At 39.2% G+C, this 25119-nt stretch overlaps 1 pseudogene; it reads left to right on the top strand.

Annotated features, from left to right (window-relative positions):
- Positions 1-7406: 7406 nt before the first annotated feature.
- LOC149252765 (putative membrane protein At1g75140 pseudogene) lies at positions 7407-10434 on the top strand (annotated as a pseudogene).
- Positions 10435-25119: the final 14685 nt, after the last annotated feature.

The following is a 25119-nucleotide window of genomic DNA, read 5'->3' as shown; positions in this document are numbered from 1 at the left end:
TAATATGATTGAGCCAATGATCGACGGTGCGAGCGATCTTATCCTTCGATGCTTCCAATCTCCGCACCAGCTCTAGGGTCCACATAATAGGACCATCAATTTTCCACCTTCCTTGGCTCTCTACTAGCTTTGCGATCCACTCGTATAACTCAGTAGGGAAGGACGCGAAAAATATTTCATGGATCTCTGTATACAGGTAGCTGTCTAGCCGCTCCTTCTTTTGATAGTCACGGGTTTTTGTTTTCCTGCACCGCGAACTCATGAGTTCTTCTGTCCAACCAACCTTTGATTTCTTTCTTAATTGGATTTCAATGATACAACATCACACATCTCTCATGCAGATTTCGGTCCAGGCAACAGAACCATTTGTTGGCTTATGGGGGCCTGACCCAGGTTTAGAGTTATTTAGCCAAACAAATCCCTACACTACTGGCCCTTTCGGCATCAGCCCGCGGAGTGCGGACTGAAGTCTCACCCGAAGCAGTATGGGGGGATGCTGGAACCAAGTTTCTGCACCCTTGAGATGTATGTGATGTCCGTTTAGTCCAACTAAACTTGCCCTTTAGTACCCTCGCGATTTGCTATAATCGACTTTCGCGCAGCCCTCACCAGGGGCTGAAGTCCTTTTGCGCTGTTAAGGAAACGAACTGCTATATCTCCTAAACTACGCCAAGTATCTTACTTATCTTATTAACAGGTCTTGATTATCTTCGCGTAAACATATATTCTATCTTGCGTTCACTTAGCCAATACAATTATACACATTCGCACATCATATAAGCATTAAAAGTGAAATTCATACCCAATATAACAGATGCATAAAACAGGAAATAAAGATGTAGAATTGATAGAAACTTCTCTTTATTAATACTTCCATTGTTTACAGACTCGACTCACCCTACGCACTCAGCTGCGGACTACTAGGCCTATGCGCACTCAGTTGCAGAGCCTCTTCCTATGCTATGACCCAAAACTAGACTTTACACTTCATAACTATCTCGCATACATCATATCTTTTCCATATTGTGATTTGCTTAACTTCCTTAACTACTTAGAGCTTCGCTCTATTTATACAATCCCATGGTTTGCGGACCATGGGTAGATCTTCTATAGCCGACATTACATTATCAAAATTAAGGGCAGACAACCCTATGACTCTTTAACAAACTACATGCTCCGCACCCACAAAATGAGGAGTCTTTACATTAGAATTACAAAACTGACTAAAATCTAGGCTCTAAGCCCCAAAACTTCCCTTGGGGGATTCCGCGCCCAACAGGTTGTTGTCCATATTCTCCTTACTTCCCAATTGAATAGACTGATTGTTTGTTGTCCTAGAATTAAAGTCCACAACTAAGTCTATATCTCCTAGTATTATGAAGGCAGAGATATCTCTTTTAAAAGCACCAAAAGGGTCTTCGTTATCTAAAGTTATCTTCTTGTAAAACTTTGAGTTTTTTGGAGCAAAGTAATATGCATCTAGCCTAAATGTTACTTTGTTGTTAGTTATACTCAACCATATTCATTGCTTATTTGGATCTTCTTTTTCCACTTTTACTGTTTTGCCCCGTGATTCTCTTATTAGAACTATGATCCCTTTATGCCCTTTTCTTGTTCATGTTTCTTCATTCCACACTGAAACCTAATTGAAACCTTCATATTCTGGGACCCTGCAGCCCTCATGCTCATGGGTTTCTAAAAGGATAATGATGTCTTTTCATTCTTCTATGGGCCCCAATCCTGATCCTCCCCTCCATGTCAAACCTCCATAGTTCCAACTTAACATTCTTAGATACTCCCAAGGGGACCCGAATCCCTATTTGTGATTTGTTAAATGCTCACTAATTTGGGCTTTCCCATTTTTCAGCCACTCCCACTTCCATGCTTCTCTTGTTGATTTCACCTTCTCCCATTCCTTCCTTCAATCTTCCTGTTGGTCCCATGTCAAGTCATCATCTAGATAAATGTGAGTGCCTTTAAGTAGCCCCCCTTTTTTTAGGATAACTATTTTGTCTTATGTTTTTCTTAAAGTAACTCTCACATGTCTATTCCTTCTTCTTTATGATTTCCTACCTATCCTATTTGCTTGCTAGATATAACCTGTCCATTTCAATATATCCCAGAGAAAATCCCTTGTTAAAATATTTGTTCTATATTTCTCTCCATAATCCTTCAAACCTTTGATGATGAAATTTGTGGCTTTGTCTTGTCTATCTTTTTCTTCTCTTATTTGTCTCTTGATTTGTCTCTCTATGGTTTCTTTTTGCTCAACCAATGGTTCCTTTACTATTTGAGCCCAGGGTTTAGCCTCTTCTATTTGTTGTCTTATTTTGTTTTCTTTCATTTCCATGTTTGCAATTGTTGACTGAAGCTCTTCCATCTGAATTTCTTGTTAGTTTTCTTTGTCCCTGTGTCTTTTTTCTTACCACTTTCACTTGCTCTAATCCTTGTTTCAATGTGACCAATTCTCGCTGCCCTCTCTCCATATTACTTTGTAAGTTTGTTACCTGCTCTTTGAGGATCTTGTTTTCCTTTTCAAGTTTCTGATTGGCCTCCAAAATTTCTTTTAACTTAAGATCCTCGAATTACCCTTTTAGCTCAATGGATTAAATTTTTTTTTTTCATGATCATGAGTTCACAAACATAAAGCTCAGCTAACCATAATAACGAAGTGGTTGTGGGGTTGTATGCATCCATGATTTTTTCTTCCTATTTGCTAGTGTAACTTTGATTTCACCCTGCATTGGGCTAGACCCCTCATGTGTCTATAAGATCACCTTATTTTAACTGTTGACCACCCTTTGCCCTACATGTTCCTCTACTAATAATTGTAACTTGACAGTAACACTTGCATTACTTTTAGCTGATTCAGTAGGATCTAAGTAATTTTTTTCTCTGTGATTGTCTCATCTTTTTCTTTTTGGCCTGTTTGTGACTTAAAATCCCCTTGTACTGCTTCTCATTCACAAAAATCAACTTTTCCTTTGTGTCGAATGCATTAGTTTGATGCACCCAAGGAAAAAGGGGGATCAAAGTCCCACTTACATTCTTAGTAAGAGTGTTGGGGTAGGGCTCCCTATCTCCTCCTGAGATTCAGAAAGTGTGGTTCCAGGGTGTGCACCAACCCTCCTCTGAAAACCCCCTTAAAATGAAACTTGATATTTGCATTTGGAATCCGTTTATTGTTTCCCAATTGTTTGATATGACTTTCCCTACCTCCAAGATTCTTGGATGCTTGTTTTCCACCAAAACCAATGTTTTTTTCACATTGGACCCCTTGTCTCCATACTAAAATGCTTTTGCCTTTAAACTTTTCTCATTAACAAAGGTTTAATGGGCTCAGTTTTATAGAGCTCTAGTTTGATGTTTTGAAATGAAGACCAAAACACACACAAAAAATAATATGAAAATGAGGAAAATGTGGGTTTGACCTGTCCCTTCAGTTGAAAAGGAAACTGTGGGTCTGACCTATTCCTTCAGCTAAAAAAGAGCTCAACATTGCGCTCACTATGGGCCTCGCTCCTCCGTGTGAAAACCCTCGGTGTTCACGCTCTTCCCTCAACGCTCAACGCTTATCCCTCACCGCTTAATGCTCAACCTTCACAATGTTTCATAACAACTCGGGCTCTGTCAGGCTCAAACTACTGGAGGTCAAGCTATGCCACAACACTCACCTCACAACTCTCCCACCACAGCTCACAACTCACCTCACAGAGCTCACCACAACTCTCACCTCACAGCGTTTCACCACAGATCGGGCTTTGTCAGGCTTAAACTGCCAAAGGTCGGGCTCTGTCACAACTCTCACCTCAAAACTCCCCCACTGTAGCTCACAGATCACCTCACAAATCCCTCACGGAGATGACATTTAACAAGATTAAGAACACTTCAGACACCCAATTAGAGGACAAAGCTAGTGAGGGTGAGGCCTCGACGATACGAGGAAAACAAAATTTTGAATGAAGGGCTCAGAGAATTGAATAATGAATGCTAAATAATTTCCTCATTACCATGATTTCAAAATTTAGCAAAGGTGGAATGTGGCATGATATTTTTAGAATAATAAAAATGAAGTGGAGCATTATGGAGAGCAATTAATTCAATGGGAAATCAATGTTGTAGATGCGATGGGTATTAAGGTTTGACAGTTGTCGCCCTTTGTCAGCTCTCAATCATCCCCTCGAACGTACTGTTGTCTCTCTTACATTCACACTTGACATGTGAAATTCCCCTTTTACTGCCTGATGTTCCCTTTAATCGGTGTTGGGTCTCGATTGAATAACCGACAATGAAGGTTGCATTCATTTTTCCTCATGTCAAGGCCTGAACTTCTCCCTCCCATAACAACTTGTGTTTTCAACAAGGATTTTAGATGGAAATTCTAGCCTGACATTTAATGGAGAGAGTGCAGAATTGTAGAATCCCAGCATAAGGTCCCTCTTGGAATTCATTAAATGGTGTATATATATATATATATATATATATATATATATATATATATCCTTCTTCAGGTCCTGAATTTCACAAAATTTGGTTTCAGGAATGGGATGGTCTTCAACGTTAGCATTCACATCATGGAGTCAACGTTGCACAACTTCAACATGGTGAACATGGGTTCTTCTTACCGTGGCTCCACGTCCATGAACATGAAATTTTGGATAAGGTTCTTGAGGCTTTGGAGAGCATGCAACTCACTTTCAAGCATCATCAAGAGGCTGAAGAAAGGGTTCATAAATCACTTCAATTTTTAACCAACTCCAAACTTGAGCTAATGCAGATCAAAATCGATTGTTTACAGAATGAAGTGAGGCCTGAGATAACAACCATCCACAACTATCCACTGTAAATTGGCAGAGATGGAGGATCTGTTTGTTGCAGGACTACAACTAGCCCCTTCTTAGGATGGAACTGGTGAAAACACAACTCAAAAAAGAGGAAAGTGGGCTCAAACCATAGAGAAACAAAAGTAATATTCGAGCTGCAAATTTGAGGATGTGCATGGAAAGGAGGCCAATTTTTGGATAGTTTTTTTCATGTTCTAGTTACTGATGTATTGCAAATTTTGTTTATTCCTAGGTATCTTCTGTAGAGTCTACAATAGACATCTTTTTAGAATTATAGGTAAAAAATGTCATATACATAGGTTGCATCTATATTGGACATTTGAATGCAGAATCATGATGGAAATGGATGAGTTATGTAAAGGTTCTGGCCTGAAATCCAATTTTTTTTTAATAGAAATCCTCTAACCATTCCTTTGAAAACAAAATTATATATATATATTTATTTATTTTACTTTATTTTGACTAAGTCAAAATGTTAAACAAGACATTACAACATCTCTACCATACTCAGTTGGAGAGTGCCTCTAGACACAATTAGAGGAAAAGTATATGCACGTCTAAACTACATTTAATAAAACTTGCCTAGATCCATCTTAACTCTGGATCTACCAAGTGCTGAGAGGGATTAAATCTCTTTTCACTCTAAAAGAGGTTTGCAGCTCAAGAGATTTGATCCCTTTGGGCGCTTGCTAGATCTATAGGTAAGATGGATCTAGGATGGTTTAATTCCCCCCTTTAAATAGGCTATATTCCACATGAATACCATGGGTATTTTTTTTTTTTTTTTTTTTTTATTTTATAAGGATATTTTTTATTTGTTATTTGTTATTTCATTACTTTATTTTAACAAAGTAAAATGTTTACATTACATTAATCTTTTTATTTTATTTCATTTTCATTTTCATATAATTTGACCTATTCAAATTGTTAGACATTACATTATAACATGAGCATCTCTTTTCACTTTAAAAGAGGTTTGTAGGTTAAGAGATTTGATCCCTCTAGGCTCTTGCTAGATCTATAGTTAAGATGGATCTAGGATGGTTTAATTCCCCATAGGCTATATTCCACATGAATACCATGGGCATTTTTTTTTTTTTTATTATTTTATTTTTTATAAGGATATTTTTAATTTTTTATTTGTTATTTCATTATTTTATTTTAACAAAGTAAAATGTTTACATTACATTAATCTTTTAATTTAATTTATTTGATTTCATTTTCATTTTCATATAATTTTACTTATTCACATTGTTAAACATTACATTTTAACATGGGTTCGAGAGGGCCTCTTGGGACAAATATAGTATTTATCTTATAATTAATTAATCATTTTACTAATAAAAAATTAAAAAACTTAATGACATTTCGTATATATCATACCTATAATTTAATTATCGCATAGTCTAATTAATACACAAAATGAACACTTTTATTGGGTGAATTATGCCCCAAATCTGGTAGATATTTTTAATAATCATAAGTTTAAATTGTTTAATCTGTAATGTTCAAGTGTCTCGGCGTTTTTTAGGGTGCTAAATTTATCTATGCATTCAAAAGTGCATTTTAAACAACAAGAATCACAATCTTGCTCAAAATTGTATTGATAGATTCCCAATAAAAAAAAGTCATTTCCTGTATTTTAATTTTTATAGTTCTAATTCTAATATTAAATAGTTGTAAGTTCAATATCAATGAGATATAAATTAGTTGGTTTTAGTGGGCTTAGTCCTCATCATATTGATTAAAATCTCATGAAGAGAAATTGAGAGTGGAAACCACCTTAAAAAGTAAAAAAAAAATTCAAAAAATGTACAAAATAAACCAAACCTGCCTTATATAAATGCTAATGACAACATCTTAAAATCGAAAAACTAAGCTACCTTATATAAATCCTAATGACAACATCTTAAAATCTAAAAACTAACCCAATCATATAAGTTAAAAAACTTAAATGGTAGATGGATAGTAATAAGCTTAATACAATTGTATCAACAAAGTTGGAAGTCAACTATGTGTTTAAAATATCATTTATTAATGCAAATAATTACAAATTCTCATTTATAAAATGCAAATAACTTTAATCACATTTTTTTATTAAATAATAATGGTATAGAAAACATTTTTTTTATTAAAGCTTACATTCTAAACACATATCAACACATGAATCAATTCTAAAATATAAACACATCTTTTTCTTCACAGTGGGAAAACCTACCTAACATAACTCAGTGGTAAAATTAGCAGTGAGATAACCATCACTATGCTATAAACGCTGACTCATCACAGTTATTTAAAGAAAATTATTCAGATACCTTGAACCCACCTATTTTATGTCAAAAACAAGCTCTTAACCAAACAAAATATTTTAAAATATATCCATACTCATCTATCAACATAATAATTATATATATATACTCATCTATCTAACATAATTAATTTAATATATATATATATATATAATATCAAAAATCACTCAATACAATGTCGTACTACTTTAATTCTTCCATTTCGTTTGACATTAATATTATTCTCTTCCGTTCTAATTCATGAGATAAATTGAAATAAATCGTAGAAAATTAATGAATGTAAAAAATGAGTGCAATGAATGTCCCGCTGCCGCAGGACACACACAGAAAACAGACATGATTATTATTAATAATAATCTCCGAAACGGCACTGGAAGCGGAGAAGCCCCGAAGTAAACACAAACTCGAAGGCAGAAGGCGTCGTGAAGCAGGGCTTTTTTTAAGAAACAATGGCGATCCGCCATCACAGATCCACGTTTAGACCGGCGTCGCCGTGCAGATCTCTATACTTTATTGACATAATTCTCCTTCTTATCTTTGACCCGCAGAGATCTTTGTGCACAGAATCCGGGCTTCCGCGAAATCAAGATCTGGCGGAAACCCCAAATCAGAAACTGCTCGATTTAGAAACCTTGTTAGCAAGACAGGAGTTCCATTTGCAGAAACTCGAAGATCTCGTCAAAATTCTCCAACAGACAGTCGAGAAGCTACAGCCTGGGCGAGACCGACAATGGCCGAGCCCAGAACAGAGAGCAGTCGAGCCAGACAATTGCCCCGATGCCGAAGAAGAAAAGACTGCCGAGGCGTCAGAGGGAGAAAGGCTGAAAGCCGGGCGGCGGAATAGCAGGGCGTCGGGCAATGGAAAGGGTATCACAGTGGAGAAGTTCAGGCCGGCCTGGTCGGAGCGCTTCCAGTTCTTGTCGGCCGTCAAAATGGAATCCGACGTGACGTGCCTGAATGTGTTACCCCACGAAGGCGACGACGGCGTCGGGAAATACGTGGCGGTTGGCGATGCGCAGGGTCGCGTTTATATCCTGCTCTCTCACGGTGAGGTGCTGGTCGACTTCTTGACGCTGTCGACGGCACCTGTGACGGCCATGCTGTCGTATCTTAACTTCGAGAAGAACGAAACGGTGCTCGTGACGGGCCACGCCGACGGCACCGTGCTCCGTCACAGGGTGTGGGAGAAGACGACTCAGACGACGCAACACTCAACGGCGCTAGGCGACGATTGGCATGCCCTGGTGATGGAGCATGTGCGTGTGCTGTCCAAGAGCAGCCAGGGCGATAATCCGCCAGGGGCCGTGGTCGGGCTGGAGGTGCACCAGATCGGCAAAATGCGGTACGTTCTTGGCATCGGGAGCGGAGGGAAAATTCATGTCTTTCGCGAGAATGGAACGCTGTTTGGAGTCGCGGAGACTTCGAGCAACAGTAGGCCGCTGGCGTTTCTGAGGCAGAGGCTGCTGTTCTTGACGGAGACGGGTGCAGGGTCGCTGGATTTAAGAAGCATGACGGTGCGAACGGGGGAATGTGAGGGCCTCAGCGGAGCCAGGGCCGTAGCTTATGCTTTCGATGCTGCGGAGCGATCAAAAGGGTATGGTTTTACTTCAGAAGGTAATTTGATTCATGTAACGCTTATGGGGGATGTTCTGAACTTTGAATGTAGGGTTAAGAGTAAAAAGATGTCTGACATTGAAGGGGGAGGGCCTGTTGTAGTTAGGGCAATTAAGGGCTATTTGCTTGTAAGTACCCCGGAGAAAGTTTTTGTTTACAATACTTCTACGCAGCAGTATATTAGGGTGGCTGTTCCCAGACCTTTGTTTTATGCTACTTTAGATCATATTGCATCTGCGTTTGCGCCGGGTCCGAAGAACCTCGGCGACGCGCCGGCACTGATTGCCTGTAACAGAGACAGGCTTGTTGTGATCGGTTTGGGCAATGGGTATGTTGGGGTGTACAGATCGAAACTCCCGGTGCACAAGGCAGAATTCAATACCATGCTCTGGAGCAGCCCTGTGCTGGTGTTTATTTTGTTTCTCATCGGAGCCTGGCATTTCTTTGGGAAGAAGAGAGAGGCCTTTGCCATTTGGGGATCTGATGATATTTTCAGCGGTACGCCTACGGTGGGCAGCTCTCTGTCCAGTGCGTCTGGCGAGAGGAGTAGCGAGGATACTTCCACCAGGCCTGAAGGTTTGAGAGACATTCGGGATGGTCTCAGGGGGCCGACAAGAAGATATGTGTCTCCTTCCGGCTATCCTGCACGTCAGTCTGGTTATGGAGGAGGAACAGGTGCTATTTCTTACAGAGGCAGCACGGTCGATCCGAATTATAGGGCAACAGCAGAGACCAAATTCAGGGCACAAGCAGTAGAGACGAGCAGTTATGCCAAAAGGAGGGAGCCTTTGTTCACTAACAGTCAAGTTGTTGAAGATAAGATTCATTAATTGTCTTGTTTCTTTTATATGGGAATGTTTTGTTGCAATGAGCTAAAATACTCCCTGCTTAACATACTGAGTAAAGGCCTACATACATAAATGTCTGTTTCTCAAAATTTCCGCACAGGATCAGATGTTAGCTTTAAATTTTGGGTGAGTTTCAGTGTATTTGCAGTGTGTACGGCACAGTAAAGATGGCCTTTTATATTTTGAGAAACACAGTCGAACAGAGCTGATATTCCAAAATAAGGGAGCCTTTGTTCGCTGGCGGTCAAGTTGTATAAGATAAAACTCATTGATTGTCTTCTCTCCTTTTAATGGACTGTCCAAAGCTTTTATATTTGGGAGTGTTTGGTTGCAGTGAATTCAAATGCTCCCTGCTGAACAGAGTGAGTAATGAAGGATTCCACGTGTTTTCAAAATTGAATATTCACTTGCGAGATTAAACACTCTTTCAGTCTGAATATTACTTCAATTTCAGGGTATTTACAGCCTGAATGCCATAGTAAAGAAGAACTTTTATATTTGGAGAGATTGATGTATATTAAAGCTGGCCTATATATTTTGAGAAACATAGATGAACAGAGTTAATATCCCAAAATAAGGGAGCCTTTGTTCACCAGCGATCAAGTTGTACAACATAACACGGATTGATTGTCTTATTTCCTTGTTCTGGAATATCCAAATCTTTTATATTCGGGAATGTTTGGGTGCAGTGAATTCAAATGCTCCTGCTAAACATAGGTAGCAGAGAAAGATTTCACATATCTCTGTTTTCAAAATTAATTTACAGGATTACACAGAGTCTCTTCTTAATATAAATTCAATTTCAATGTATTTGCAGCATGCACAGTACAGTAGAGAAGACCTTTTATATTGTGAGACTGATGTACAGTGAAAAAGTTTGTGCAGATTCGCAGAAATGAATTTGTTGGTTTGTGAATGCATAATAATTGTGGGCCATTTTGTATGCTCCACTTTGGAAACTTCTAATTATAACTGGAAATTTGCCAGGATGATTGAAGGATTGTAATGCCTTCAAGGCTGTTCCTAACGCGTGGCATTATAGTGTATGGGACTTGGACAAATCGCTGTGAAGCAAAGTTGTCTTTATTCGTGATCTGGTTCATCAAGGAAACTAAACAGAAAAGGTAGTATAAATGTGAAAGTCTTATAAATGCATAAATCCAATATCACCTCGGCGTACTTGTCATTCTAGAAGAAGCCAGACAGTAAGTCAGATAGTAGTCAGAAAAACGATAATCAAATTATTAAGTTTGCTGGAGTTATGTAACCAATGCCATTATAGGATTGTAGTTTTAGTGATTTGATAAATTGCATTTGTTTCTGCATAAAAGTCCTAGATGACTACAAAATTACATGGCTTCCCAAGGGGTAATCTGCCAGGAATTCGGAGAAGAATCCTTGAAATTTGACACTGAAAAATTACAAGTAAGTTGCCAGATATCGCTAAATTTCGGGAAATTGGTCAAATTGTCTGCAAGACAGCATCACAACATACTATATTTGTTGATAATTCTGAGTTCTTTATTATTTATTATCAGGTTCATCAAGGAAACCGAATGTAAAAATGTCGCATAAATGTGAAAGTCCTATAAATACATAAATCCATTATCACCTGTGAGTACTTGTCATTCTTGAAGAAGTCAGACATTATTCAGTTAGAAAATTGTTCATCAAATTATTAAGCCTGCTGGAGTTGGTAAAGCAATGCTATTATAGGACTACAGATTCAGCAATTTAATAAACCGCACTTGTTTCTGTATAAAAGTCTAAATGACCAAAAAACGACATTGCTTTCCGAGGGGTAAGCTGCCAGGAATTCAGAGAAAAGCCTTGAAATTTGAGACACTGAAAAATTACAAATAAGTTGCCAGATTTCCCAAAAATGTCTCGAAATTTATCAAATTGCGTGCAAGCCAGCACAATATAATTGGTAGATAGCTCTGGGTCCTTCTTGCTGGTTTACATACAGCAAGTGTTTGCTTTTGCTCATGGATTAGCTGAATTTTGTCACAGATTCGTTTTTGGTCTGCAGGAAAGCCTGGTCAGTGAGGAAGTGTTGGTCTTAAACAATATCATTGTAGCCTTTATTGCTAGATGAAATGTAGCTAGATTTGCAATCTGATGGAAAAAGTATTTGGGTATATGCTTGTACCTTTTTTTTCTCCCAAGGAAAAATCACAACTTTATTCATAAATGAACAAAATTACATATTGTAGATGCCTAAAAAGCATATGCATAAAATAGTTGATCCTGGAAACCAAGATAAAAACAACTCATCAAAGAGTTAATAAAAATCGATTCCCTTCTACTTTTTTTTAATATTGTTTGTTTGTTCGTTCTATTTTTCTCCGATCATTATTGTTGGGAGTGAAAGATACGATAGACATTTGAGTTTCTGTTATATTTGCAGATAATTCTTTGTCAGAATCTGTTAAAATTGGCAACTAGGGCCAAACTCTATGTGGGTCATCTTATTTATGGAAATTGATATTTTTCTTGGACCCCTCTCATCGAGAGGTGTAGGATTGATCTAAAGATCATCCGATTCCGATAAATATTCATGGAGATATGAATTTATTTGTGTTATGGGACAATTCGTTAAGGTCGGCCAGCAACTAAACTGCCCCACTTGCGCTCCACGTTTTAGTATAAATAAAAGTGCATTGCAAGACATTTGGATACACAACTCTCTTGAGATTTCTTCTTCTCCACTTGTTTTGGGTTTTAGTGGACAGAAGAATCCCTAAGTGGAAACACAGTCCTAGAAGATGATACCTTAGCTCATGATAGCCCTATGCATGACCTAGATCTAGGATGCAGTCATGTTGTGAAGAAGATATGCCATAATCCTCTATGTTGTCAAGGAAGACAACCCTTGTCTAATACGTTGTCCCAAGGGTGACCCTAAGCACAGTGATGGAGATGCCCTAAATATGCAACCATGGAAATGAAGGCACGAACCCTAGCTGCAGGACTAAGGGAGAGGAGATGCCCTAAACTTAGTTGCTACGCTGCCTAATGGAGATGCCACCTAGACGCTGTCTTAGAAGAGTGTTCTACACATGGAATGTCCTCGCTGTCATGGAAGGAAAAATCCTCATCCTACACGCAGTGATGAAAGGTATACCCTCGCTGTCATGAAAGGAATGCTCTCACACTTAAATGATGAGATAAAGAAGCCACACCTTTAGCTATCCTTAATGTTGTTCTAAATAAGGATGCTCTAACTGCTGTTTTGATTGAAACACAGTCATGGATGATAGATCAAATCACTGTCTTAACGGAAGCCTATTGCTGTCACTCTAAAACTGTCATAGAGGAGAGGACATTGACATTGCTATGTGTTAGGCCGTAGGCCATAACACTATAGCTAGCCATCTTGGTCTTATGATGAACATTGTAACATTATAGATAGCATAGTATATGACAACAGGATGCATAGTGTAGCATAGTGCACACAGTAGCAGCGAAGGGTATAGGATGCATAGTGCAGCATGGTGGACACAGTGGCAGCGAAGGGTACAGGATGCATGGTGTAGTATGGTGTAGCTCAGTGATGCTGAACATAGTGATGGTGCAACATGGTGTAGCTCGGTGATGCTGGACATAGTGATGGTGCAACATGGTGTAACTCAGTGATGTTGAACATAGTGATGGTGTAGCATGGTGTAGCTCAGTTATGTTGAACATAGTGATGGTGCAACATGGTGTAGCTTAGTGATGCTGAACATGGTATGATGGTGCAGCATGGTGCAACACAGTGATAGACTCAACATGGTGATAGAGTCACCTTGGAGAATTAATTTAAGTAGCATGTCTTCAACTGAGTCCAACGACCTCATGTATCATCTTCTTAGAGATGATCTTTGCTCTTATTTAGATAGGTCTATATGTAGACGTCTGATGTATATGTACTATCTCTCTCTCTGCTGAACTATTGAAGAACATATAAAAAGAATTGATCAAGGTTTTCCCCGCATTGGGGTTTGTCCCTGGCTAGCGCTACATCGTGTGTCCTCTTGTCTTGGCTTGTCTTCTGCGATTCATGTTTATGTTCTATCTGCAATTTACTATTATGCTGATGTGATTGCTAATCTGAAAAAGCTATTGAGCTAACTGTGAAAATCGAAATAAATTGCTCTAAGCATAGAACATACCTAAAATTAACATGGTATCAGAACCAGGTTGAAGAAAAAGCCTAAGCAAGAGTGAAAGAGCAATCACCGAAGACAGTTGGGAAAGGACAAAAGGCTCAATGGATTCCTCATCCATTTTCAAATTCACCAAAGGTGAAGACAAAGCATAGAATATTATCAGAATGGCGCAGCGGAAGCCTCTTCAATGAGTTCGGCCATTATGCGAAGGAGTGTTCGAATGGTAGGGACACATCACTTGATGAAGATAACAATCATTTTAGGGACATCTTCAATGATCGAAGGAATGACAGGTAATGCAGGTCATCAAAGAAGTAGCCGACTCTTCAAAGAAAGTAAGGAACCCTAGGTACGAAGAATCAAATGTTGTTTCCGACAAGATAAAGAAGCATTATCTTATATTGGCCCTCTCCTCCAGACTCTTTGGGAATCTGGGTTATTGATTGTAGTGCTTCAAGGCACTTCATCGGATAGAAGGGTGCTCTCTCTAATTTGGTAGAGATGGAAACAATCATGGGATTATACTTGGAGTCAATCCACCTATCCCGGAAAGGGTGTAGGGAATGTTATCTCTCAATTGAATGAGGGTAACTCAATTCATTTACAAGAATCTCTTTATGTACCTGATTGCAAGAAAACCCTGGTGTCCATTTCGGTAATCGAAGTCAAAGGTTTCAAGGTGGCATTCATCGATGGAAAGATATGTTTTTGAAAATGAATTTTTCGAAGATGCTTTTACTCATGGGTTCAGGGTTGGCAATTTGTATCAAGTTGCAGGAAGTCCATTGGGGACCATGTCATGTTATATACCTAGGGGGGGATAATATGGGGTACCAAGGGAGGTACCCAAGGTAATGATGTAATAATGGGATGGGCCATAGTAATAAATAAAGTGGTTTAACCCATATTATATAAGGGACCACAAGTAGTTAATAATAATGTAATGGGCTCATGGTATTAGTTGATGGTATGAGGGAACCATGGTAATGACCCATGGTATTGTATGTATGAGGCCTATATAGAGGCTAGAGACTCCACATGAAGATTGTGAAGGATTATTGTATGAACAGGCATATGGCTTGTGGAGTGTTCTCTTTCTTTAAGGAGTGAATGTATGATGTTGCCCTACCTTAAGGGTTTGATCAATAAAGAAGCATTTCTATTCATATTTCGATCTTATTCTTCTTGGGTTATTTTCTATTCTCATATATTTCTGGGTTAGATCTATAACAAGTGGTATCAGAGCACTTTCTTGGGCACAAAAATGAGGAAATTTTTTTTTTTTAATTTTTTGCAGGATTTCGAGGGCGGCGAGTTTGCAGATCAGATCTGTATGTTTTGGTGCAAGATCTGAAAAATCTACTTGCAGATCTGGATTCTATGTGAAAAAATACCTGATTTCAAAAAAAAAATCGGCTGAATTGGAGTCCGGATGAAGGAGATAACGCTGTTCTAAAAATCAATGGGGTTGTAGTCAATTTTTCGAGGCAGCGAAGTTGCGGCACAGATCTGGATGTCTTGGTGCAAGATCTGCAAAATCTAATTGTAGATCTGTATTCTTTGTGAAAAATAACCGATTTCAAAAAAAAAAATCAGTTGAATCAAAGTCTGGATGAAGGAGATATCGCTGATCTAAAAATCAGTGCTGTTGTAGACAATTTTTCGGGGCAGTGAGTTTGCGGCGCCGATCTAGACGTCCTGGTGCAAGATCTACAAAATTTGATTGTAGATCTAAATTGTTTGAGAAAAATTACCCAATTTCAAAAAAAATCAGTCGAATCGGAGTCCAGATGAGGGAGATATCGCTGATTTAAAATCAGCTCTTTTTTGCAGAAATTTTGGTGACGGCGGGAGAGTTGCAGTGCAGATTTGAAATTTCATTGCCTGGATCAAAATTTCTATCACATGGGCAGATGCAGAATGGTTGTTCCATTTCAAAAAACAGGTCATAATAGGGATTCTGAGCAATATTGACTAAACTGTGACAATTTCAAATTTTCGCCAAATAAGTGTATTTTTTTCAAAACTCTCTTCATGGCTTCTAGCAAGGTTCTATATTTTACAGGAAAAGATGATGGTCCTACTATTGAAGAATTCATACAAAGATGCAAGTCCACACATGGGACATATTGGAAGCTTCCAATGGGGCTTAATATGAGAGATGAGGCTCAAAAATGGAATTTATCACTTGACTACAAGCAGTTGACCAAACTTTCAGATGCATAATTTGAAAAAGTCTTTTTGGACAAATGGTCTCGGGCTAGAAAAAAGGAGAATGAGACGCATAAGGGGTTAATTGCTACGGGTGTCTCTTTACTGCAGGTTCATGGATTGATTCAGAAAGAGAAAATCATTGTGTCTATAAATCCGAGTTGCAAACAAAATCTCATAAATGTCAACTTAGCAAAAAAATTACAAATTCCAGCAAAACACATTCAAAACGCACAAGTGGATGATAAAGATGTTCAAGTGTACAAAGATTTGAAGATTTCTATGGATAAGTATGTGTTCCATGGTGATTTTTATGCTTCAGATATGGATAACATGGATGTTGTTTTGGGATACCCTTGGATAGAATCAGTGGGTACTATCAATATTAATGTACAGAAGAAATTCCTGAAGCTCTAGTATAAAAAGAAGAAAATTACATTACAGGGTATTTCCAGTAATAAACAGGTAGAGTGCAAGGAGGCTGAAGCAGAAGATGTTCCAGGGTCTGACATATTAGATGATGAGCCAGTGATGATAGACAATCAGACACAAACAGAGGCGGAAGCAGAAAATGTTACATGTGCTGATACATCAGAGGAGGGCTCAGTGGTTGAAGTCATATTGGAAAAGAAGACACCACAACAGGGACCACAGCAGGGTGAATTAAAGAAAAAGACACCGTGGGTTAAAACTTCAACATATCATCACCCACATCACCCTGTAAGAAAACAACAAAAAAGATGGCAATCAATTAGCCACAAGGACAACAACCCTTGTATGACGGATAGCAATGAGCGAAGATCCACCTACTACACATCAACACAGAAGAGCTGCCACGGTCAACTTCCATCTCAAGCGAGTGAGGCACCAGCGAGATCGAGGGTTCACCTTTCTCTTGGATGGCTAGATGCACGTGCATGGTACCAGTGGACTACTCTTTTGAGTAGATCTTATTATTTGTGTTCTTCCCATGTTTCGGGGACGAAACATGCTAAGAGGGGTGGAGTTTTATATATCTAGGGGGGGATAATATGGGGTACCAAAGGAGGTACCCAAGGTAATAATGTAATAATGGGATGGGCCATAGTAATAAATAAGGTGGTTAACCCATATCATGTAAGGGACCACAAGTAGTTAATAATAATGTAATGGGCCCATGGTATTAGTTGATGGTATGAGGGAACCATGGTAATGACCCATGGTATTGTATGTATGAGGCCTATATAGAGGCTAGAGACTCCACATGAAGATTGTGAAGGATTATTGTATGAACAAGCATATGGCTTGTGGAGTGTTCTCCTTCCTTAAGGAGTGAATGTATGGTGTTGCCCTACCTTAAGGGTTTGATCAATAAAGAAGCATTTCTATCCATATTTCGATCTTATTCTTCTTGGGTTATTTTCTATTCTCATATATTTCTGGGTTAGATCTATAACATGTCAGTTGACACATCTCCTCTATAGCACCGGAGGTCTACTTATTATGGGACTCTACCTGATGTGACTTAAATAGTGACAAGGATGCCTGAATTCAAGAAGAGCATGAAGGTACATGTCTGAGATGTATTAAAGGAAAATTTTACAAATGGACCATTCCCCTCATGTAGCAAGTCCACAGGTTTGGAACAATCCAAGGGATTTGAGATTCATGATCAGGAATCTCATGTATGCAGGTTGAAGAAAGCTCTCTATGTTTTAAAGCTAACATCCCGGGCTTGATATGAGAGGATTGGTCGCTGTCTAATGAAGCTGAGATTCACTAGGAATGAAGCCGATCCAAATCTTTGCTTGAAGGTTGTGTATGATAGAACTCTCATACTGACACCTTATGAGGACGACCTCTTTCTGACAAATGCAGACCCTCTCATTTGGAAAAGTAAGAGGGAGTTGGATTCCAGATTTGGAATGGTAAACTGCAAGCCCATGACTATCTTGATGGAGCTTAACTTTCAGACATTATGTGGTAGGGATGTGGAACTTGATTTGGGAAATACTTCTAAGTTTCATAAACTCATTCTAGCAATGATGTTCTTGGTGAACTCGTGTCTAGATATATGTTTTGCAGTTAACACGTTGAGCTCATATATGGTTGAGCCTCACTAGATTGGTGCCAAGAATCTTCTGAGATATCTTTAGGGCGCAATCTCTCATGGATTGAGATACACCGCCGGAAATGTGACGCTGCATGATTATTGGAATGCTCACTGGGCAGTTAGTGTGGAGGATCGCAAGAGCACTTCTGGGTGCTGGTTCTGCTTCGATATCCTGGATGAGTAGGAAGTAGAAGACGATTGCTTTGAGCACCGCTGAGACTGAATACATAGCTACGAGTATGACCTCCTGTGAAGTTGCCTGGTTGTGGAAGCTCTTCAGTGCGCTGTTTGTACACATGATGGATACCATCGTGATCTTCTGCGTCAACTAGAGGGGGATTCGATTATTGAGGAATCCCATATTCTATTATCACTCCAAGCATATAGACATTAGGTACCACTTTATCTGGGATATGGTATATCGATGAGAAAAAAGGCTCCATCGCATTGGCACTGATGTGATGTGCAGGTTGCCGACATTTTGTTGAAGTCCTTGGGAAAGGTCAAATTTGTGACTTTTTGAGAACAACTAGGAGTCGTGGAGAGATTCTCTCCTAAGGGTCCTATATGATATGGACATTGAGCTTTGGGAGCTCCGGGGGGCTTGGGGGTACATCGTGGAGCGATGAGCAACCATAGGGTGAGTGGTTCAGCCTTCCCCTAGTGGTTTGCTATGTAGGCAGGATGAGTGGTTCATCCTTCTCTTGCCAAGACACAATCATTGGGTGAGTGGTTCAACCTTCCCCTAGTGATTTGTTGTGTACAAGGTGTTCAGCGTTTCGTTGGGATACCCCTTGTGACATGTAGGCAGGATGAGTGGTTCATCTTTCTCCTGCTGAGTACCTCTCATCTGGCCAATGAGCAGATAAATGAATATAGGGACCATAGTAATATCGATGGATGCATCGTGTTAACACCATACTCCCTATGCTAGGATGATATTGATTTGGGATCAATGAAACTGACTACGGGTCAATATGAGTGGTTCGAGACACTCTCTTATTATATTGATCTGGGATCAATGAAACTAACTTCGGGTCAGTATGAGTGGTTTGAGACACTCTTTTTTGGAATTGATCTGGGATTAATAAGAGTGGTATGACATACTCTCTTCATATGAGACTGACTTCGGGTCAGTAGAGAATGGTATGAGACGTTCTCGATCAATTCCTCTTCTTCATGGTTCAACAGAGCAAATCAGTGCAGGGCACTGATGGCAGAGATAGTACAGTCTGGCAGATGGATCAGTCGCTGGAGTTCTCCTTAGTTGAGAGGGAGTGTTAAAATTGGCAACTAGGGCCAAACTCCATGTGGGTTTATGGCAGATGACATTTTTCTTGGATTCCTCTCATCTACAGGTGTAGGATTGATCTAAAGATCATCCGATTATGATAAGTATTCATGGAGATATGAATTTGTTTGTGTTATGGGACAATTCGTCAAGGTCAAGCAACGACTAAATTACCCTCACTTGTGCTCCACATTCTAGTATAAATACAAGTGCCTTGCAAGACATTTGGACACAACTCTTTTGAGATTTCTTCTTTTCCACTTGTTTTGGGTTTTAGTGGAGAGAAGAATCCCTAAGTGGAAACACAGTTCTAGAAGATGATGCCCTAGCTCATGATAGCCCTACGCATGACCTAGATCTAGGACGCAGTCATGTTGTGAAGAAGATATGTCCTAATCCTCTACGTTGTCAAGGAAGACAACCCTTGTTTAATATGTTGTCCCAAGGGAAACCCTAACCGTAGTTATGGAGATGCCCTAAATACGCAGCGATGGAAATGAAGGCAGGAACCCTAGCCGCAGGACTAAGGGAGAGGAGATGCCCTAAACTTAGTTGCTACGCTGCCTAATGGAGATGCCACCTAAACGCTGTCTTAGAAGAGTGTTCTACACATGGAATGCCCTCGCTGTCATGGAAGGAAAAACCCTCATCCTACACGCAGTCATGAAAGGTATACCCTCGCTGTCATGGAAGGAATGCTCTCACACTTAAACGCTGAGATAAAGAAGCCACACCTTCAGCTATCCTTAACGTTGTTCTAAATAAGGATGCTCTAACTGCTGTTTTGATTGAAACACAATCATGAATGATAGATCCAATCGTTGTCTTAACAGAAGCCTATTGCTGTCACTCTAACGCTGTCATAGAGGAGAAGACATTGGCATTGCTATGTGCTAGGCCGCAGGCCATAGCACTATAGCTAGCCACCTTGGTCTTATGATGAACGCTGTAACATTATAGACAACATAGTATATGACAACAGGATGCATAGTGCGGCATAGTGCAAATAGTAGCAGCGAAGGGTATAGGATGCATAGTGCAGCATAGTGGACATAGTAGCAGTGAAGGGTACAAGATGCATGGTGCAACATAGTGCACACAGTAGCAACGAAGGGTACAGGATGTATGGTGCAACATGGTGTAGCTTAGTGACGCTGAACATAGTGATGGTGCAGCGTGGTGTAGCTCAGTGATGCTGGGCATAATGATGGTGCAACATGGTGTAGCTTAGTGATGTTGGACATGGTATGATGGTGCAACACAGTGATAGGCTCAACATGGTGACGGAGTCACCTTGGAGAATCAGTTGAAGCAGCATGTCTTCAACTGAGTCCAACTACCTTGTGTATCATCTTCTTAGAGATGATCTCTACTCTTATTTAGATAAGTCTATATGTAGACCTTTGATGTATATGCACTATCTCTCTCTCTGCTGAACTATTGAAGAACATATAAGAAGAATTGAACAAGGGTTTCCCCACATTGGGGTTTGTCCTTGGCTGGCGCCACATCTTGTGTCCTCTTGTCTTGGCTTATCTTCTGCGATTCATGTTTATGTTCATCTGCAATTTACTATTACGCTGACGTGATTGCTAATATGGAAAAGATATTGAGCTAACTTTGAAAATAGAAATAAATTGCTCTAAGCATAGAACATACCTAAAATTAACAGAATCGGAACCTTTTGATGCATGGATTCTTTTGGTATCGCTAACTTCTTTTTCAGATGGGGTTTTCTCTGCGTGCTACTTTGGTATGGAAGTCATAGGGACTATTGAGGAGTTATGTTTTTCATCATTTTCCTGCATAGATTCCTGGGGTCCCTAGACATTGTTGTTTGTGTCTTTTTTGTGATTTCTACCTCCTCTGCTTTAGCTTCCCGTGATTCAGAAAATTGCCATCTTTTTCGTTTTGAAGCTTGTCACTTTTTCTTTTTTGGATTTGCTTTTGTTTGTGGACATGTGTTTTGAAGGTGACCAATTTGTAATCACAAATGGCAGCGGAAGGCCATATTCTCATAATCAAGTCGCCGAGTCCACTTCAGATTGTTGTGGATTAGAATAATTTTATCGGGTAATCCTTTACTGAGATTTACCTCTACGCATATTCTGGCAAAGGCAAAAATGCCTTTTGAGACTCATTGTGCACCCACTTTTAAGAACTTCCCCAAAGAAGTCCCTATTCCTTGTAATATTGAGTGATGCCAAAAATGAAGGGGGAGATTATGAAGCCAGACCCAAACTTACATTTTGGAAACCACTATGGTATTTGCATCGAAATTCGGGATCCATGGTCTCAAGAAGAGACCCGCATTGCCCCTGAACCATGGTCCCTCTTTTAAAATGTATTCCAAATCTGTTGCTGAGTCAAACTTGACTATGAAGAACCCTTTGGAGCATAGATGAACTTCACAGTTTTTCGTCTAGGTAGAGTATATCCATTGATGTAAATTCTTCGATTTGGGCCAGAATCCATTGAATTTGCAAATTATTGCTTTTGTATTAAACTAAGAGTATAGCTCATTAACTTCTAGCATGTTGATTGTCAATGCCGACATCTGGTTCATTTGATCCATAATGTAGGGACCAAGTATATTGGGACATTGTTCTTCCTTAGTTTGTGGTTCTACCTTCCTTTTAACTGCATCCTTGAAAGAAGCTGGGCCTTTGGAGTTGGTTCCCAGACGACCTCCAAGTAGACGTGAGTTCAGGATGATGGTTGAATCAATCCCTATGTCATAGTCTTGTAACTTGAATATCTCTTGCAGAGATTTCCCCGCATAGATCAAACTTTGAAATCATTTTGGAATACTTATCAGTTGATGAATCTTCTGCTGCAAATCTTGTACTCGTTCCCAAATCCCAATCCTCACACTTACTGACTGCCCAGTCAGGGTTTTAATAAAAATTTGGGTCGGTTCACCTTCATTTGGATCTGAGGGTTAACAACCTAGATTCACCCTTTTCTGGATCATATCTCTAGCATACTACTTTGTGATTTGTTCTTCGTCTTCCATTCCATTAAGCCTCCTTTTTAAAATAGGGTTTGTTGTTCCTTCCATCGGATCAATGAGTGGGAAAGAGGAGAGATTAACTTGACATAGTAACACTTTGACGAGATCAAGGGGTTTATATGCACTAAGAACAAATACCTTAGTTAAGATCGCTTTTGTACCAACCAAATATGCTCCATGTGATTGCCTGGTGCTCAGATCGCCATAATAGGGGAAGTCATACAGATCTAAAACTAGATGGAGTTCCACACAGCTGGTCGATTTGTAAGATGCAACCCTTACATACCGTCTCTCAACGCTTCGGTTCTCTCTCCAACTTATGCTTTTGACCCTAGATCTACCAGTTCCAGAGATTGTTTGGTTAGAGCCGGATTTGGAGTGCTCATGACTCCATGGGTTGTCAAAAAGAACGTGGAAACGTTTCCTGTGGAGATTATCCCCATTGAAAAACACCTTCGCCTTCTCTGCCTTCAGATTCAGAAAGGGGTAGGCTGGATCTATAGTTGCAGAGACAACTCTGTAGAAATCTAGTAAGTATGAGGTCCATTGGCGCCATGTTTTTGCATTCCGATATGTATCGGCGTGCTCAGAGGAGGAAACCTCCGCCCAATTAATAGGAATACACTGATGCTCTTGGGGATCCCTATCCTGCCCAGTGATTTGTGATCACGACTGAAGCAAGAGATCTACTAAATTGGAGAATTTGTCTACCCTTCCATAGATCGTTCGACGAGTTTGTAGCTGGAGATTTGTGAATTCTTCGGCAATCTACCCAGATCTTCCATCACCCGAATTTATGTAACAGAGATTGCCAAATCTACAAATGGTTACAGGGTCAACATTCCTTGCCTCTCTGCATTTGTAGGAACTGGCCATCTCCATCCAAGGAAATATTTTTTGTATATACTTGTACCTTATATATATATATATATTTTGTGTAACACCCCTAGATGCGTTGAACTCCTGTCTAGTTGACTCTACCACAGGGACGACCCAAGGAGAATGGAACTCACACCCCATGATAGAGGACCAATGACTTGGCATGGGGGCTTCAACCAACTGGGCTACCCTGCTTATACCTTATATATGTTTATTATATCTAAAAAAACAATGTACGTCTACCCTCCACCTTTAAAGTGTAAACCATTAAAACATTTTAAATTAATTTAACATGAATAATCTAAATTTTTTTTCCACTGCCATATAATTAATTTGATTTTCTTTTAGCTACATCTTATGGAGCTTTCTTGGATTATGCAACTCTATTGGTTTATGTGTGGGTTGTTAGGATAATGGGCCAATATTAGGTAGAGCTCATCTTCATGTAAAGAGTATGTTTCTAGTCTTTGGGAGGTTGTCAGGTCGAAGGGGTTCCCTTCAACTAGTTAGATTCCTACATTGGTTTGTGCTTTATATATTTACTCAATTGATAAATTGTGTGATCAAAATAACTTTTTTTATCTTGAAATTATTATTTATTTTTATGTGCTATTACATTATTTAAACTCAACACATAATTTTGTATAATAAGATCAAATCTCTTCCCCCCTTTGGTCAAGGATCGAAGCATGCTCGGCTCTGAAATCTTCTCGTCTGGAAGAAATATGGAAAGTAAAGCAGTCCAAGAAGTTCAGTAAGCTCTCGGAGAAATTCATCTCGCAGCTTAATGAGTTTAGTTGCTTTCATGGTCCTTCCAGAAGCAGAATTAATTCTAATCAAATCTCTGCTTTCTGATTTTGTGTTGACGGTGTTTCTCATCCTTTTTCCATCGAAGGTGAAGCTGGAACAATCTCGTATTCACTGGGTCAGATTCCCCCAGGTTCGTTGTCTATTAATTCTTCTTTGGTTTCTGTTGGTTTCAATAATAGTGGAAGTGGTTCTATTAATAATAATATTCAATTAAATAATAACAATAATAATAATAATTGGTTTAATAGTAATACTAATAATAGTGATTATATTTTCACCTCACATAGGAATAATAATATTAAGAATAACAATAATAATTTATGTTTGGATAATAATAATATCACTGGGTGTAATAATAATAATAATATTAATGAGGTTAGTGACTCTGTTTTCAATTCTGATAATTGTAATAATAATAGGATTGGTAATAAGACTCTAAGTTTGGATAATATTGGTTGTTCTAATTTTCTTTCCTCTTCTAGTAATAGGGTTGTCAATCTCTCTAGCTTTTCTTTTGATCCCCCTGTCTTTAGTCTTTTGGAGAAAGGTTTAAATTTTTCTCTTGCTCCTAGAAAGATCTCGGTCGATGATATCATCTGTGACATTGAATATGGTATTAGAGACTTACCGGACATCACTAAAGATATCATTCGTCAAGACTGTGCGGTTGTCCTTAGAAAGGCAAAGTCCCCCAAGAATAACATTAGTGAACCTGAGTTTGATGCTCTCAAATCGTTAAACGATAATAAGAATATTGTTGTTCTAAAAGCCAACAAAGGTGGTGCTGTGGTTATTCTTGATAAAGATGATTACCATCGAAATATGTTGGACCACCTCCATAATAGCGAGAGCTACAAGAAACTCAACAAGGATCCTATGAAGAAGATTTCCAAAAGTGTGGCTCTTGCTATAAAGGCTAGTATCCTTTATAGAGTGACCATGGCTGTCACTCTAATGCTGTCATAGAGGAGAAGACATTGACATTGCTATGTGCTAGGCTGCAAGCCATAGCACTATAGCTAGCTACCTTGGTCTTATGATGAATGCTGTAACA

Source organism: Pinus tabuliformis, chromosome 7 (genome assembly GCF_031772625.1).
Source record: "Pinus tabuliformis cultivar Carrire ecotype Pingquan chromosome 7, CPIR1, whole genome shotgun sequence".
Lineage (NCBI taxonomy): Eukaryota > Viridiplantae > Streptophyta > Pinopsida > Pinales > Pinaceae > Pinus > Pinus tabuliformis.
Note: the sequence above shows the minus strand (reverse complement) of the source record. Positions and strands in the feature narration are given on the sequence as shown.